This window comes from Lynx rufus, unplaced genomic scaffold, assembly GCF_022079265.1.
Source record: "Lynx rufus isolate CCGP_SWC_20201006 ecotype Redwood Valley unplaced genomic scaffold, mLynRuf1.p SCAF_12, whole genome shotgun sequence".
NCBI lineage: Eukaryota > Metazoa > Chordata > Mammalia > Carnivora > Felidae > Lynx > Lynx rufus.
The window spans coordinates 14550623-14565420 of NW_025814826.1; the positions used below are offsets into that span (position 1 = coordinate 14550623).

The following is a 14798-nucleotide window of genomic DNA, read 5'->3' on the forward strand; positions in this document are numbered from 1 at the left end:
GTACCAAATGTTATCTAATTGGCTATGAACATGTTATAGTTAATCATTTGGGGAACTGCATATCTAATTTTTGGGGAGATAAAATTCAGCTTGAGTCCTAGCCCAAACATGTCTATACGTTACACCATGATCATGAAACAACGGGTAGCATATCCTAGATAAGACATGAGTAGTGGACTTTGCCTTAGAGAGAACAGCCCAGGGTGGAGGGCATCTCTCTGAGCACTGAGCTGAAGTTACGCAATCGCAGAAAATGGCACAGTGAGTATAATGTTCTCACAGCAAACTGTCTTTACGAGAATTTTAATAAAATCTCTGGGGAAATTAGCAGCGTTTAAAAAAGCAATCTCTTGCTGGAACGAATGCATTTTAACCAGATTTCCTATTTTTCAAGTTTGAACAGAAAGATAACAGGAAGTATCTGACATTTCTTATTGTGGCAATAAATGAGGACCAACTGAATGAGAAAAGCAAAGGCTATTTATTCACAGCGTGCCGTAGCAAGGGAGTCGGCCACCATCACTTGTTGTGGAAGAGAAGCAGGAAAGCTTAAAGGTAAAAAAAAAAAAAAAAAAAAAAAAAAAGGAAAGGTTCCGGGGTACCCTGAGTGTAGGCTGCTGGAAGGTAACTAGAAGTGGGCATCCGATGTGATTGGCTAGGAGGGCATTTCTGGTTTTCTTGGGTTGGTTCTAAGTTGGAGGCAGGGATAAACACTAAGGCGGCTGTCAGTTATTAATCAAGTCCTGGCCACTTGGGGCCAATTGTTACAGAAGTTATTCTTTAGATTCCTGGATTGTCACTAGAGATTGTTACCTGGCCACTCTGGCTTCCTGCGAGTCTGATTTACAGCAGGCTGGCTTTCTGGGTTATTTATTACAGAAAAGGGAGTGGTTTCCTAGGCAGTTTGCTGCAGGTTGTGGGTCAAGGTTCTAGTTTTACGTACGGTCTGGATGCCGTCTGTACATTCAGTCGCTCATTATCCTTACTGAAGAAAAACGGCAAGATGAGGCACCCAGCACGGGGCAAGAGAAGTCTTGGAGAATGGGATTTGGCTCTTTCTAGAAAGTGGCTGAGAAAGGGTGTCCACTACTGGGATAAAGGAGAAAAGGCAGTCCAGGTTACCAGGGGAAACATTCAGCCTGAGGGCTTCAGGGAGCAAATGAGATGCATATTCCTCATATCATAGGCCAGACTGGCAGGCACTGGGCCAACATTTTTAGAGGAAATTAAAAGGGGACACAGGGACCGTCTCCCTTTCCTGTTCCGTCTACAGGGAACAGTGCACTGAGCTATGTCCTAGACAAGCAAACCCCCCCAAGTCCCTAATAGCAAGAGACTAAGAGTGTGACAGGAAAATATCGAGGGGCCAGGATTCTGATGGGGAGGCTTTCTGTGCATATATACAATAAATCACTTATCTAACAGATAAACAGATATCTATAATATGTATGTACATACGTATATGTAAGACATTGACCTGTGTGGATGCGTACTAAGACACAGATCATGACCTACAGGATTCAAAATTTTGGCACAGCAAATAGAGTGCCATCCTACAGATACAGTTCACAATTTTTCTGAGATATTAAACACTGCACTGTGAGTTCCCAAAGAGAGTCACAGATAAAGACCATTTTCAGACATTTTTTTTCACTGACAAATACTGAAAACATGCCGATTCCATCTGGAGAAGGAAAACAACCTTTCGGTTTGAAATAATTGAGAGAATGTAAAATATTTTATTCTTTCGCTGTGTTGCCAAAATCGTCATCATATGTCAATCTAGAAGCTTAGCAGAGTGCTGACTCTTGTTAAGGGCTCCTGTGCAAACACACACAGGCACACCCAGCATGGAGGGTTTTCACTGGACTGTGTTTTGTTTTGTTTCATTTTTTTTTAATGTTTATTTATTATTGAGAGACAGAGAGAGACAGAGCGTGAGCAGGGGAGAGGGAGACACAGAATCTGAAGCAGGCTCCAGGCTCTGAGCTGTCAGCACAGGGCCCGAACCATGGACCACGAGATCATGACCTGAGCCGAAGTTGGACGCTTAACCGACGGAGCCACCCAAGCACCCCATGTTTTCATTTTTGAGCCTCATTAAAACCTTGCCGAAGAGAAACTGATGTAATTATTTTGAATTTAGAGATTAAGAAACTGAGGCTCAGAGAGTGAAATGACCCTCCCGAGGGGTCAGAGCTGAGAAGAAAACTAACGTTTTCAACTGCGGAGCCCCCTTTAGAAGGTTCCCTTTGAGTCATGCCCCCTTCTAACTCTCCAAGTTCTCTGGACCCTATTGACATTGGGTTGTCATTTTTGTGTGTGTGTGAAACCATCACTGGAATCCTCAAAGTTTAAAGTTTGATTTAGAAAAATAGGATTAAACTATTATGTTAATCTTAAGGAACTGCTTTGAGCAGTTCTTTATAGGACGATACCTACTTTCATATAAAATTGCTTATCTTCTTAATTTACAGCTTAATGCCACTGTAAATCTGACACTCTTTCTTCTTTCTTAATCCATTTCATTTCAAAAGCAGTTCAGTGGAAACATTCAGATATTTAATTGCACAGACAGAAATGTTGAATAGACAGAAATGCTGAACCACTAACATATTACTGTATAAGTCTTATTTTTGTCAGGTTGATGTTATTCTTACACAATGGGTTTCTTAATTAAAAGCCACAGTCTGAAGGAAAACGACACAGAGAGTAGCGTTTTAATCAATCATTCTTATGCACTGTGTCATGCCATCAGAAAAATATTACTGGGCACTCCTCCAACTAATATAACTACAATATGAGGAAGGGGAAACTTGTCTGTGATGCTATTTGCTTCAGAGCAGGTGCTCTGAATAACTCAGAAAAAGGATGCAAAACTTTTCCTTTGGCCCGTGATGAATGCAAAGAGGTGTCAGGAAACACAAATACAAAAGGTGTATTTTAAACTATAGTTTTCAGTTGCTGTTCGCTGATGTTGAGTTTTCAATGTTAGGACAGTGATTTCTATATTAGGAATGGAGTAATGTACGTCAAAAAGCTAATCTCAAAAGGGAAGAGGAAAACTCTGATGGTATGGAGGCTTTTCTCTGGCCAGAAGAGATATTTTTTTCTATTTATAACCTAGCAAAGACTTTAATCCATTTGTTTCAATTGCTATGTGAAATACCCCTAAAGCATTTATAGCTTTGATATTTGCGATATGAGCAGCAACCTACATGCTTTTAATGAAAATACACCTAAAAGAGAAAACTCCATTGGGATATTTTTTCTCTAATTTTTTTTTCAATCAGTTGCCATAGCCTCTTACCACCCCCAGTGCACCGAGTTGCCAAATTGCAAACTACAGAAGGAGGGGAAACAATGAACATTCAACAAAAGGAAAAAACACAGATAATGCATTGTCCCATGCCTTCAAGAAAACTGTACAGCGAGAATAATTTAAATGGAAATGTGCTATCCATGATAGTTAATTGTCATATAAGGGCCAAAAGGATCCTAAAAAGATTTTGGCCAAAAATGGGGTGTGTGAGTGGCTCAGTCGGTTAAGTAAGCCTCTGCCTTCGGCTCAGGTCATGATCTCAGTTTGTGAGTTCGAGCCCCGCGTCTGGCACTGTGCTGACAGCCCAAAGCCTGGAGCCTGCTTCAGATCCTGTCTCCATCTCTCTCTCCCCCTCCCCTGCCCACGCTCTGTCTCTCTCTCTCTCTGAAAAATAAACGTTAAAAAAAATATTTTTTAATGTCAGCTACCTGATCTAGAAAGTTTCCACTTTAAGATGTTAATACCCAATCATGGATTGGGCATCTTTGCATGTTATGTAATTTGTACGTTATGAAACTAGACATTTTAGATAATGTGGCAACTCTAGAAATCCAAAATATATATAACTTGAAAGTGGAAGGAATATTGATGTGCAAGTGTTTGTCAACTAAATGGTCACTCGCCCTGGATTTCCTTACACAGCAGGCTCTCTCTTGTCACAGTCATTATTGGCAGATGGTCACCTTGAAATTACTTTCTTATTTGAAAGTCATAACCAGACACAATATTAACATTTTTACAAGGAAAGACAGTTAGCAAGTAATGCACTGAGTTTCAAACACAAGATGTCACACACTCTAAGATTCTGTGCTGCTGGGGACCCTGTGATCGATGCACAGGTCCTGCTTTTCTTCTTAAATAAAGAAGAACTTAAAGCAGGCAGGGCTGAAATCAAGAAGTCTAGGTAAATAGGATTTTGAAATACAGGATTGACAAAAAGGAGGACTTGAAACTAAGAGCAGACGCCAGTAACTCTGAGGGCAGAGTGGGCTACAGCGAAGGTATGGACTTTGGGGACAAAGATTTTCCTTCAAATCCCAGCCCTGCCAGCATTAAATATGAAACCATGGACAAACCTCATTTCTCTACTCCCTCCTTTACTCATACATAAGTGGGCACAGACACACCTATCTCGGAGAGTTCTGTAAAGATTAGAAGTACTATATACAAAAGCACTCAGTGCATTGACTGCAAACACATACACTACAGCTGTTACATTATTATTTTGATAATATGCAATATTACAAAATTGCCTTTCCAAGCATTTTGGAAACTAAGAAGTATTTTCTATGAAAACAAGGTAACTAATTAAAATCACAAGTAATAACTAACACTTACTGAGCACTTCCTAGTGACTTGTTAAATCTGAAGAGTCAGGGAACAAATCCCATTTCCACAGACACTGCGGATAATGAAATCAAAAGACACAGAGTGTTGCTCAATGTTACACAGCTAGTAAGGACTGGACCAAAATACCAGAATGAGGCAATGTGGCCATGGAGTCCTATGCTCTAAACTGCTTCACTCTGTGGTCTCACTGATGATTGTTAAGGTAGGTGTTTTTCATCAACCCCCCAGAAACCTATTTATTTTTATTAAAAAAAAAAAATTTTTTTTACTTAAAAAAAATTTTTTTTTTAACGTTTTATTTATTTTTGAGAGAGGGAGAGACAGAGCATGAACAGGGGAGGGTCAGAGAGAGGGAGACACAGAATCTGAAACAGGCTCCAGGCTCCGAGCTGTCAGCACAGAGCCCGATGCGGGGCTCGAACTCACGGACCGTGAGATCATGACCTGAGCCGAAGTCGGCTGCTTAACCGACTGAGCCACCCAGGCGCCCCTTAAAAAAAAAATTTAATGTTTATTTATTTTTGACAGAGAGAGAGAGACAGAGCATGAGTGGGGGAGGGGCAGAGAGAGAGGGAGACACAGAATCCGAGGCAGGCTCTAGGCTCTGAGCTGTCAGCACAGAGCCTGACGCGGGGTGCAAACTCACAAACTGTGAGATCATGACCTGAGCCCAAGTCAGACCCTTAACTGACTAAGCCACCCAGGCGCCCCAGAAACCTATTTATTTTTAACATACTTGAACTACAATATAATATCACGGTTTCCTTTTTTAAAAAACAGATTTATTGAGCTATAACTCACATGCCAAAATTCATTTGACTTTTATAATACAGTGGTTTTTAATATATTCACAGAGTTGTGCAAGCATCAACTTTATTTTAGAACCTTTTCATCATGCCAAAAGTAAGTGCTTACCCATTAGCTGTCACTCCCTCATCCCATCTCCTCAGTCCCTAGCAATCACCAATCTACTTTCTGTCTCCATGCATTTGCCTAATCTGGACAGTTCACATAAATAGAATCACGCAAAATAGGTGGTCTTTTGTGACTGTTTTCTTCCACTCGGCGTAGTTTTTTAGGGTTCAGCCATGTTGTATCACGCATCAATATGTCATTTTTTTTATTGCCATTGTGTAGTTATAACACATTTTGTTTACTCATTCAATCATCATTTAGATTGCTTCTACTTTTTTTGCTGTTATAAATAATGCTATTGCGAACATTCACGTACAGATTTTTGGACGAACGTACGTTTCGTTTCTCTTGGGTATATACCTAGGAGTGGAAGTGCTGGGCCATTATTACCCTGTTTAGCTTTTTGAGGAACTGCCATACTGTTTTCCAAAGTGGCTGCGTTACTTGACATTCCCAGCAGCCATGTTTGAGGGCTCCAATTTCTTCTTGTACTTGCTAACACTTGTTAATGTTCATCTTTTTTGTTACAGCCATCCTAGTGGGTGTTAAGAGGTATCCTGTGGTTTTGATCTGCATTTCCCTAATGATGAATAACATTCAGCATCTTTTTTTGTGCTTCTTGGCCATTCATAGATCCTCTTTGAAGAAATGTCTATTCAAATCTTTTCCCATTTTAAAACCGAGTTGTCTCTATATTTTAGAGTTAAGAGAGTTCTTAATATATTCTAGATACAAGTCCTTTGCCAGATAATGACTTGCAAATATCACCTCTCATTCTGTGGATTTTATTTTCACTTTATTGCTTGTGTTCTTTGAAACACAAAAGTGCAAGTTTTAATGAAATCTGATTTCTCTATTTTGACTTCTGTCATTGTGCTTTTGGTGTCATATCTAAAAAAAAACAACACTGCCTAACTCAATGTCATGAAATTAATTTCTACGTTTTCTTCTGCAAGTTTTATAGTTTTCCTTCTTACATTTAGGTCTATTTCCATTTTTGGTGTAGAGTATGAGGTAGCTTCATTTTTTTGCAGATTGATATTCAGTTGTCCAACCTGTCCTTTTGTGAAAAGACAATGCTTTCCCTGTTGCACTGTCTTGGCACCCTTATCAAAAAAGCAACTGGTCACAAACGTAAGACTCTCAGTTCTATTTTATTGATCTATGTGTGCACCCCATGGCAGTTTTAAAAATCAGATGTAAGAAGAGTGACAAGGGAAAAAAATGTACTCTTTTATGTTTACCCATGGGGTTATCTTTTGGAATGCTCTTTTTTCTTCATGTGGATTTAAGTCATCATCTAGTGTTTTCATTTCAACTTGAACATTTGCCTTTTGTTGGGGAGCTGGTCCACCAGCACGAAACTCTCCCAGTTTTTATTTCTCTAGGAATGTCTTCATTTCTCCTTTATGTTTGAGATTATTTTGCTAGCTATGGAATTCTTTTTATTTTTCTTTCTGCATTTAAATGTCACCCCACTGCCTTCTGGACTCCGTGGTTTCTAATGACCACTTAGCTAGTAATCATTGAGGATCCCTTTTCCACAGGAGTTCTCTTTCCCTCTGCACTTTCGAGAGACTCGCTGTGTTTTGGCTTCTGACAGCCTGAGAAGCGTCTAAGCATATTTTTTGAGTTTATCGTACCTGAAGCTCACTAAGCTTCTTGGATGTGTCACGTAAGCTCTTTCATCTAACTTTCTAGGCTTTTGGCCACTATTTCTTCCAATAATCTTTCTACCACCTCTCTTTCTTCTCTCCTTCTGAGGATCCCATTACACATATATCGTTACACTCGACGGTGCACAAGAGATTGTGTTCTTCATTCTCTTTTCTTTCTGTTCCTTAGTATGAATAATCTTAATCAACCCAACTTCAAGTTTGATGATTATTTCTCCCATTAGCTCAAATCTGCTGCTAAGCCTCTCTGGTCATTTTACACTCAAGGTGTTAGTACTCTAACGCTCCAGATTTCCCATTTGGTTCCTTTCTATATTTCTATGTCTTTATTAATATCCTTTATTAAATGAACTATCACTGTCATAATTTCCTTTAATTCTTTCGATATGGTTTCTTTCAGTTATTTGGACACATTTATAACATTGATTTAAAGTCTTTGTCTAGTAAGTTCAGCATCTAGGCCCCTCACGAACAGTTTCTATGGACTGTATTTTCCTGTAACATATATACTCTTCTGTTTCTTTGTGTGTTACGTAACTTTTGTTGAAACTAGACATTTTAGATAATGTGGCAACTCTAGAAATCAGATCTGCCCTCCTCCAACATTTGTTGTTGCTGATTTCCGTTGCTGTTGCTACTTGTTTGGTGACTTTCGCGGATTAATTCTGTTAAGTCTGTCACTCTATTGTCATGCATGACCACTAAAGCCTCTTCTGGGTTAGTTTGATGGTCAGCAAATGCATGGCCAGAGATTTCACTGATTGAATTGAACTAGTAACTCTCCCCTCTTTGTGGTGAGAGGCTCTGTGTGCGTTCTGGAGCATGCCTGCAACACCCAGGCAGTTTACAACTCTGCTTTATTCTTCACTTCTTGCCTCCGCGGAGCCTCAGTCAGCCAAAGGCAAAGGACTGTGATCCCCTTGATATTTCCCGGGCACGTACCCTAGAGTGTACACGCATTGGAATATACATCCCCGGCAATACGTCAGAGCTTTTCAAAGCCCCTCATGGGCATCTTGTTCATCAGATTTTCTTTGTCAAGCATTTTTCTTTGCCTCAGTTGGTACAACTGCTTTGGGCAGCTGTGGTATTTAAAAAATGGCCACTGATTGTTTTGACTAACATCCTGGGACAAAGCTGTACTTAAGAGCGAGATCAAATAATAACACTGTCCTGAGCAGCACAAGATACGTCAAATAATGGTAGTGCTCTGGATACGAAACTTTGCAAAATGCCCCAAACCTCATCTGGTGACAGTAATGCCCACAAGGCTGTGGTCTTCACAGCCAGAGTTCTAAGACTGCCAGTTTTCAAGGCTATCTGGAGGTGGGGAGGAATGGATGAGAATAAGTCAAGTTACTATCCCACAAATCCTTCTGTTCTTACTGAGGCTGAGCAGATTTTCTTGAATAAATGTTCCTCAAATGGCTGCAACTCTTTGGTTAATGTACAGAGCTCTGCAGAAGTTGATTTCGATGTTTTTTCTCAGCGCTTTCATCACAGAGTTACAAAGATATTCCCTCGGTCATTCCAAAATCCTGTCCCATCCCCCAACATTTTATGAGAGTAATTAAATACTTGAAATTTCAACAGGAACTCTGAACACTCTAAATATCCTTACCTATCATACAGTGAAAATTTCTAGAAAAGAATACCCTTGTCCCTTGTTCCTGAAATAGGGAGAGAAGATCTTTTTCTTCTCCAGGCAGCCCTCTGAATGCAGTGGCAGTATGAGACAATTTCCCCTACATTCAGGAAAGGCCAAAAAGGATGCTGTGCCAATTGCTCATACGTACGAAATAGAAGTGGTAGGATTTTTATAGCCCTGGGACTTCCGACACAACTATGAAACAACTTGAGAAAAGAAACTTTATTATAGAAACTTATACAACAAATCCCATTTGTGAGTACCTACCCTGTATCAGATACTGTGCTAATCACGCATGAATACGACAGACACAGCCCTGCCATCTTAGGGCATATGATCTCAGGGGGCTACAGGGAATTAAAGAGGCTGTTAGAATCCTGCATAAGTACTTAAAAAGGATGTATAAGGTGCTTTTGGACACATGCAAGGAAGGACCTCTAACTTATCCTCCTAAAAGAAATGACCACTTCTCTAACATCTGAAGGATAAACAAAAATTGGCTGTAAAGGGGATAGAAAAGAAGGAGAAAATGAAGGGAGACAGGGGCAAGAGACTATCACATGGGATGGTCTGGTGGGAGGAGGAATTTTGGCTGAATTAAAAATAGTAAAGGGCAGTACTAAGAAATATGGACAGAGCAGTAAACCTGGGATTTTGGGAAAAGCTGAATCCCTGACCAAAACCATATAGTTGGAAAGGAGTATTAACCATGGGATTACATGGTGAATTAACTTTCACATTGAATGCTAATGTCTCTAGGCAGCTGGAGATAGAACAAAATGAGTGAAAAACTCATTTGGGGAGCACAGCTTTGGTTGTAACAAGAAACTTTCGTGGCAGTTGAACCAAAGCGAGGAAGGTTTTTTTAAAGAAAATGAATGAGGGGCGCCTGGGTGGCGCAGTCGGTTGAGCGTCCGACTTCAGCTCAGGTCACGATCTCGCGGTCCGGGAGTTCGAGCCCCGCGTCGGGCTCTGGGCTGATGGCTCAGAGCCTGGAGCCTGTTTCCGATTCTGTGTCTCCCTCTCTCTCTGCCCCTCCCCCGTTCATGCTCTGTCTCTCTCTGTCAAAAATAAATAATCGTTGAAAAAAAAAATTAAAGAAAATGAATGAAAAGAAAGAGGAGAAAGCAGAGAAGAGTGCTTGAATCTGAGTGCATGTCCACAGTCAGCAAGGGCACTGAACACTGGAGGTCACTGGTCCAAACATTTGATGCGTCTCCGCCTCCTTCCTGACAGAACCCTGATCTAGTTCAGATGAGGGAAACAAAGGCAGAAGGAAATGGTAGATAAAATTAAATTTCTTTATAACCTGAAGCCCATTGACAAATATTTGAGGTAAATACACAGTGAAACATTCCTCCAGGGACTCCCTACTCTCTTAATGTTAATGCTTTCCTAGAGGGAGAAAGGACTTCAGCTCAGCAATAGCAAGGCCCCCAGTATCTTGTGAGTCCGCTTTAGCATATGAAAGTCCTTTTGGAAACCTTCCTTTTTCCTTACCTCTCCCAGCTCCCAGGTATATAATCAGTCACTCCTCACACCCCTGGTGCAGCTCTTCCTACCCACAACTCCTATCGCCCTGCTTTAATAAAACCACCTTTTTGAGTCAAAGGTGACTCGAATTCATTCTTGGCCATCAGCTCCGGACCCCCACCACCACTCCAAAATCATTTGGGTGTTCACTTCCTCTCAGATAATCCATTCAACGTAAGAGAAATCTGACCTCTCCCTGGCTCTAGAAGGAGTTGATCTATTGGTTTAAAGATAATCTCACAGCCCCTTGCCAGTCATTCATCCAGAATGGAAATGTGACTTAACTAGCTCAATCAGACTGAAGGAAAATATTTTTGTTCCCTGGTTGATGGAGAGGTACAGTCTTTCTCCAGCTGGAAGCTTGCTGTCCCAGCCTGCTGCCAGCTACCTGGTCCCTCAGACTCCTTTGTAACTGTGAATGCCCATGTGACATGGTTATGACCACCAGGACAAGGTCTGCCAGGAGGTTTCTAGAATGCCATTTGGTGGTGTGGTGGTTCAACAACGTTATGAAGCTCTCAAACACTTTCTAACCTTTTGTTTCAGGTGCTGCTGGCAGCCATCTTGACATAAGCCAGCACAAGGACAAAGCTAGCTGGGGAGGAAGCGAAGACACAAGAAAACCTTCTGCCTGGGTGCACAACCTCTAAAGTCTGCCCTACTGCTAGTCTTCCTTCCCCGGAGTCCATCAAATTCCTTGTTACATAAGCCAGGTTCCAGTTGCGTTTCTGTTACTTGAACTTGAAAGCATCCACAAAGCTACAGTTGGGAAATAAACTCACAAAGAGACCAGGAGATAAAAGATTAGATGGTAGAAAGAGAATCCGAAGAGCTCAGTGTGATACAATCTGAGACAGGATGAAATTTTACAATGGAAGGAACCGCTGACAGTGGTAAATGTGGTGGATTTATGCAGGAAGATGTTTGTCCTTTCCTATTTCTGCTGTGGATATAGAACCTCTTTATTTTTTTTATTTTTTATTTTTTTTTCAACATTTTTATTTTATTTTATTTTTTATTTTTGGGACAGAGAGAGACAGAGCATGAATGGGGGAGGGGCAGAGAGAGAGGGAGACACAGAATCGGAAGCAGGCTCCAGGCTCTGAGCCATCAGCCCAGAGCCCGACGCGGGGCTCGAACTCACGGACCGCGAGATCGTGACCTGGCTGAAGTCGGACGCTTAACCGACTGAGCCACCCAGGCGCCCCTATAGAACCTCTTTAAATCCAACTGTACTCGCCGTCACCATACCACGGTTTTCTGGCTTATTAAATATTTAAAATCTAACTGATGGTGGCCTCTTTACAATTGGATTATGATGATTATAGTGTGCTTTTACAAAGAAATTCAAAATAAATATAGCCGAGTAATGCTTATTTAATGTAAGTAAACTGAAACCACCCTGAGCCTTTTTCTCCCCAAGTAGAAAAAACTCATCAGTGAAGACTTAGAAATCTTGCCTATTTTGTTCAAGATGTTCTTTAACAAACAACAACAACAGCAACATGGAAAAATGTAACACCTAAAAGTAGGGAGAACGGTATAAACTTCCATGTGTCTATGACTCAGAGTCCAAAGTGACCAATATTTTGTTACTCTTGCTTTTCCTCTCACCTCTCCCGGGAGTAGCTACACTGGCTGGTGGTCAGAACAGCCCTCTAGTTCTCACCTACTTGCTTTCCCCCATCTGCATGGGAGGGGCAGCTGTCTGTCAGACTAGCATCACTGCCTGCAGTCTAGGCCAGCACGATGGTCCAACCTAATGTGCTTTCCAAAAGTGGACATATTCTGAGTATAAATGAAGAGAAGGAGGAAAAGTAGCTGGGGGTAAGGGAAGGAACACATAGGTTCTGGAATGGAGGGAATGGAGGGAAAGCCAATATTGTATTAACGCCTCAAAAGAGGCTCAGGGCAAGAGATGATATTGTCTCTTAGCTCAATTATACCAGATGCCTGAAAAGGTGAAGCCATATATTTCTAGGGCCACTCATACTTTTGGAACCTGATGAGATCTAATGGAGGCCTGCCAACTTGAGCGGCCTTGCCCTGGGAGATATTTTCAAATGATATGATGATGAACTAGACTAATTATTAGTGACTGAATGGAACTCTAGTAATGTGCCAGTATCTATTAACTGTTATGATCCTTTGTTATACAGGATGCATCAAAACAAAACAAAACAAAACAAAACAAAACAGGGGGTGACCTGTGGTATAATAGGATATATATTTGATCTTTGTCTCAGATTCCTGGCACTGAGCTCCTTAAAACCCTTAGGACTTCCTGAATTATAGGAGTGTCTTGTCATTTAAAGGAAGCCTTTTTGAGCAAAACTGAGTTTATGTTAATGAGGTGACTTAGAATGGGGCCCCTTGATAACTTCAGGATGGTCACCAAAAAGACCAAATGACTGAAGGGTTAGAACTTGTAGCCTCACCCACCAGCCCCCAGGACAGGGTAACAGGTATTGTCAATTAAGCTCTATAAAAACTTGAACAAGATTTGCTGAGCTTCTGTGTTGATGAAAGTGTCCACACACCAAGAGACAGCAACATCCCAGTTCCATGGGAACACAAGTTCCTGCACTCAGAACCTTCTGGACCTCATCCTAGGTACCTCTTTATCTGGCTGTTCATCTGTATCGTTTATAACATCCCCTTCACAATAAATGGATAAGCCCAAGCAACCATTTCTGAGTTCTGTGAGCCACTCTGGCAAAGCAATCCAACCCAAGGAGGGAGTCGTGGGAAACTCCAATTCATGGCCAATCAAAGCACAGGTGGCAGCCTGAACTTGCAACTGGTGTCTGAAATGGGGGCAGTCTTGTGAGACTGAGCCCTTAACCTGTGGAACTTCATGCTCTCTCCAGGCAGACAGTGTCAGAACTGAGTGACATTTGTAGGACACTCAGTCAGTGTCCCCTGAGAACTGGAGAATTGCTTGACGGTGTTGGAAAACACGTATCGGAGATGTAAAATCAGCTGACTGAGCAGCAGAATGTTATGTCTGAACGACGTCTATATGGCAGTTAGATTCTCAAGCTGGACGGAAGCCCATCTAACCTATAAGGTAGATGACATCTTCTACATTTTGAGTAGAAAACAACATTATTAAAACTATGAATTAATTTACCTCCCACTTTATTAATACAGGTAAGAAGAAGAAAGAGCTTACCAAAGCAACAGTAAACTTCTGACCAGCCTCTACCAAAATCACAGACATTCTTACCATTTGGATTTAATCTACCAAAACAAAAGCTTCCAATTTCTCTCTCTCTCTCTCTCTCTCTCTCTCTCTCTCTCTCTCTCCCCGTCTCCCTCTCCCTCTCCCTCTCCCTCTCTCTCTCTTTGGCATTAAATTGTTAGAATCACTTAGTGATTCTCTATCCTACAAATCGGCCACAACATTTTCTAAAAATATTGCCTTTTTTTTTAATAGACTCAGAAGTAGTAGTTCTCCAAATATAGCCCAGGGATACCTAGGGTATTCCTTGCCCTTCAAGGGGGTCTGTAAGATCAAAACCATTTCCTTAACAATACAAGGATATTATTTGCCCTTTTCATACCCAAATCTTTCACAGTGTACAATGGAATTTTCCAGATGCTACCTGACATATGATAATAATACCACTCTAAATGACATATATGTGAAGTAGATGTGAGAATCCTGTTTTGTATTAAGCCAGACATCAGAGATGTATAAAAATATAAAACAATTCCACTCTTCGTACTGCATATTTTTGTTTAGAAGACAAAGTTATTTTTTAAGTTATTTATATTAGCATGTAATGAAATGTTTTATTATCTTTAAAGAATTCATAAATAGTACATTTCTTTTTAGTGTTAATCTTGAATAGTTAGACTGACAGACACAACCCCCCATATACAGGCTCCTTGGGGTACTCTGTAAGTTTTAAGAGTGTCAAGGGTTCTTAAAGTCAAAATGTTTGAGAACTGTTCTTCAAGAAAAATTCCTTTCTTCCCCGTCTAAACTGACCTTTTTTGGGTAATGGGAGAAAAGATTCTTTTCCAATCTTTTTTTTTTTTTTCAAGGTTATTTTTATTTATTTCGAGACAGTGAGATAGAGAGCGAGCAGAGGAGGGGCAGAGAGAGAGGGAGACAGAATCCCAAGCAGGCTCCATACGGTCAGCATACAGCCTGATGAGGGCCTCGAACCTACAAACTGCGAGATCATGACCTGAGCCGAGACCACGAGTCGGACGCTTAACCACCTGAGCCACCCAGGCGCCCGTCTTTCACCAGTCTTTTTGCAAATGTCACTGGATATAAAATCAATCTCCTCCCTGACATTCCTCTACATGGTAGGCATTCTCTGATTCTGAGTAGGAAACA

At 41.0% G+C, this 14798-nt stretch overlaps 1 protein-coding gene across 1 annotated transcript in view; it reads right to left on the reverse strand.

The window, feature by feature from the left end:
- The window catches only part of ASPH (aspartate beta-hydroxylase), a 221347-nt gene that overhangs the window by 28094 nt on the left and 178455 nt on the right, over window positions 1-14798 (reverse strand). The window lies entirely within an intron of this gene.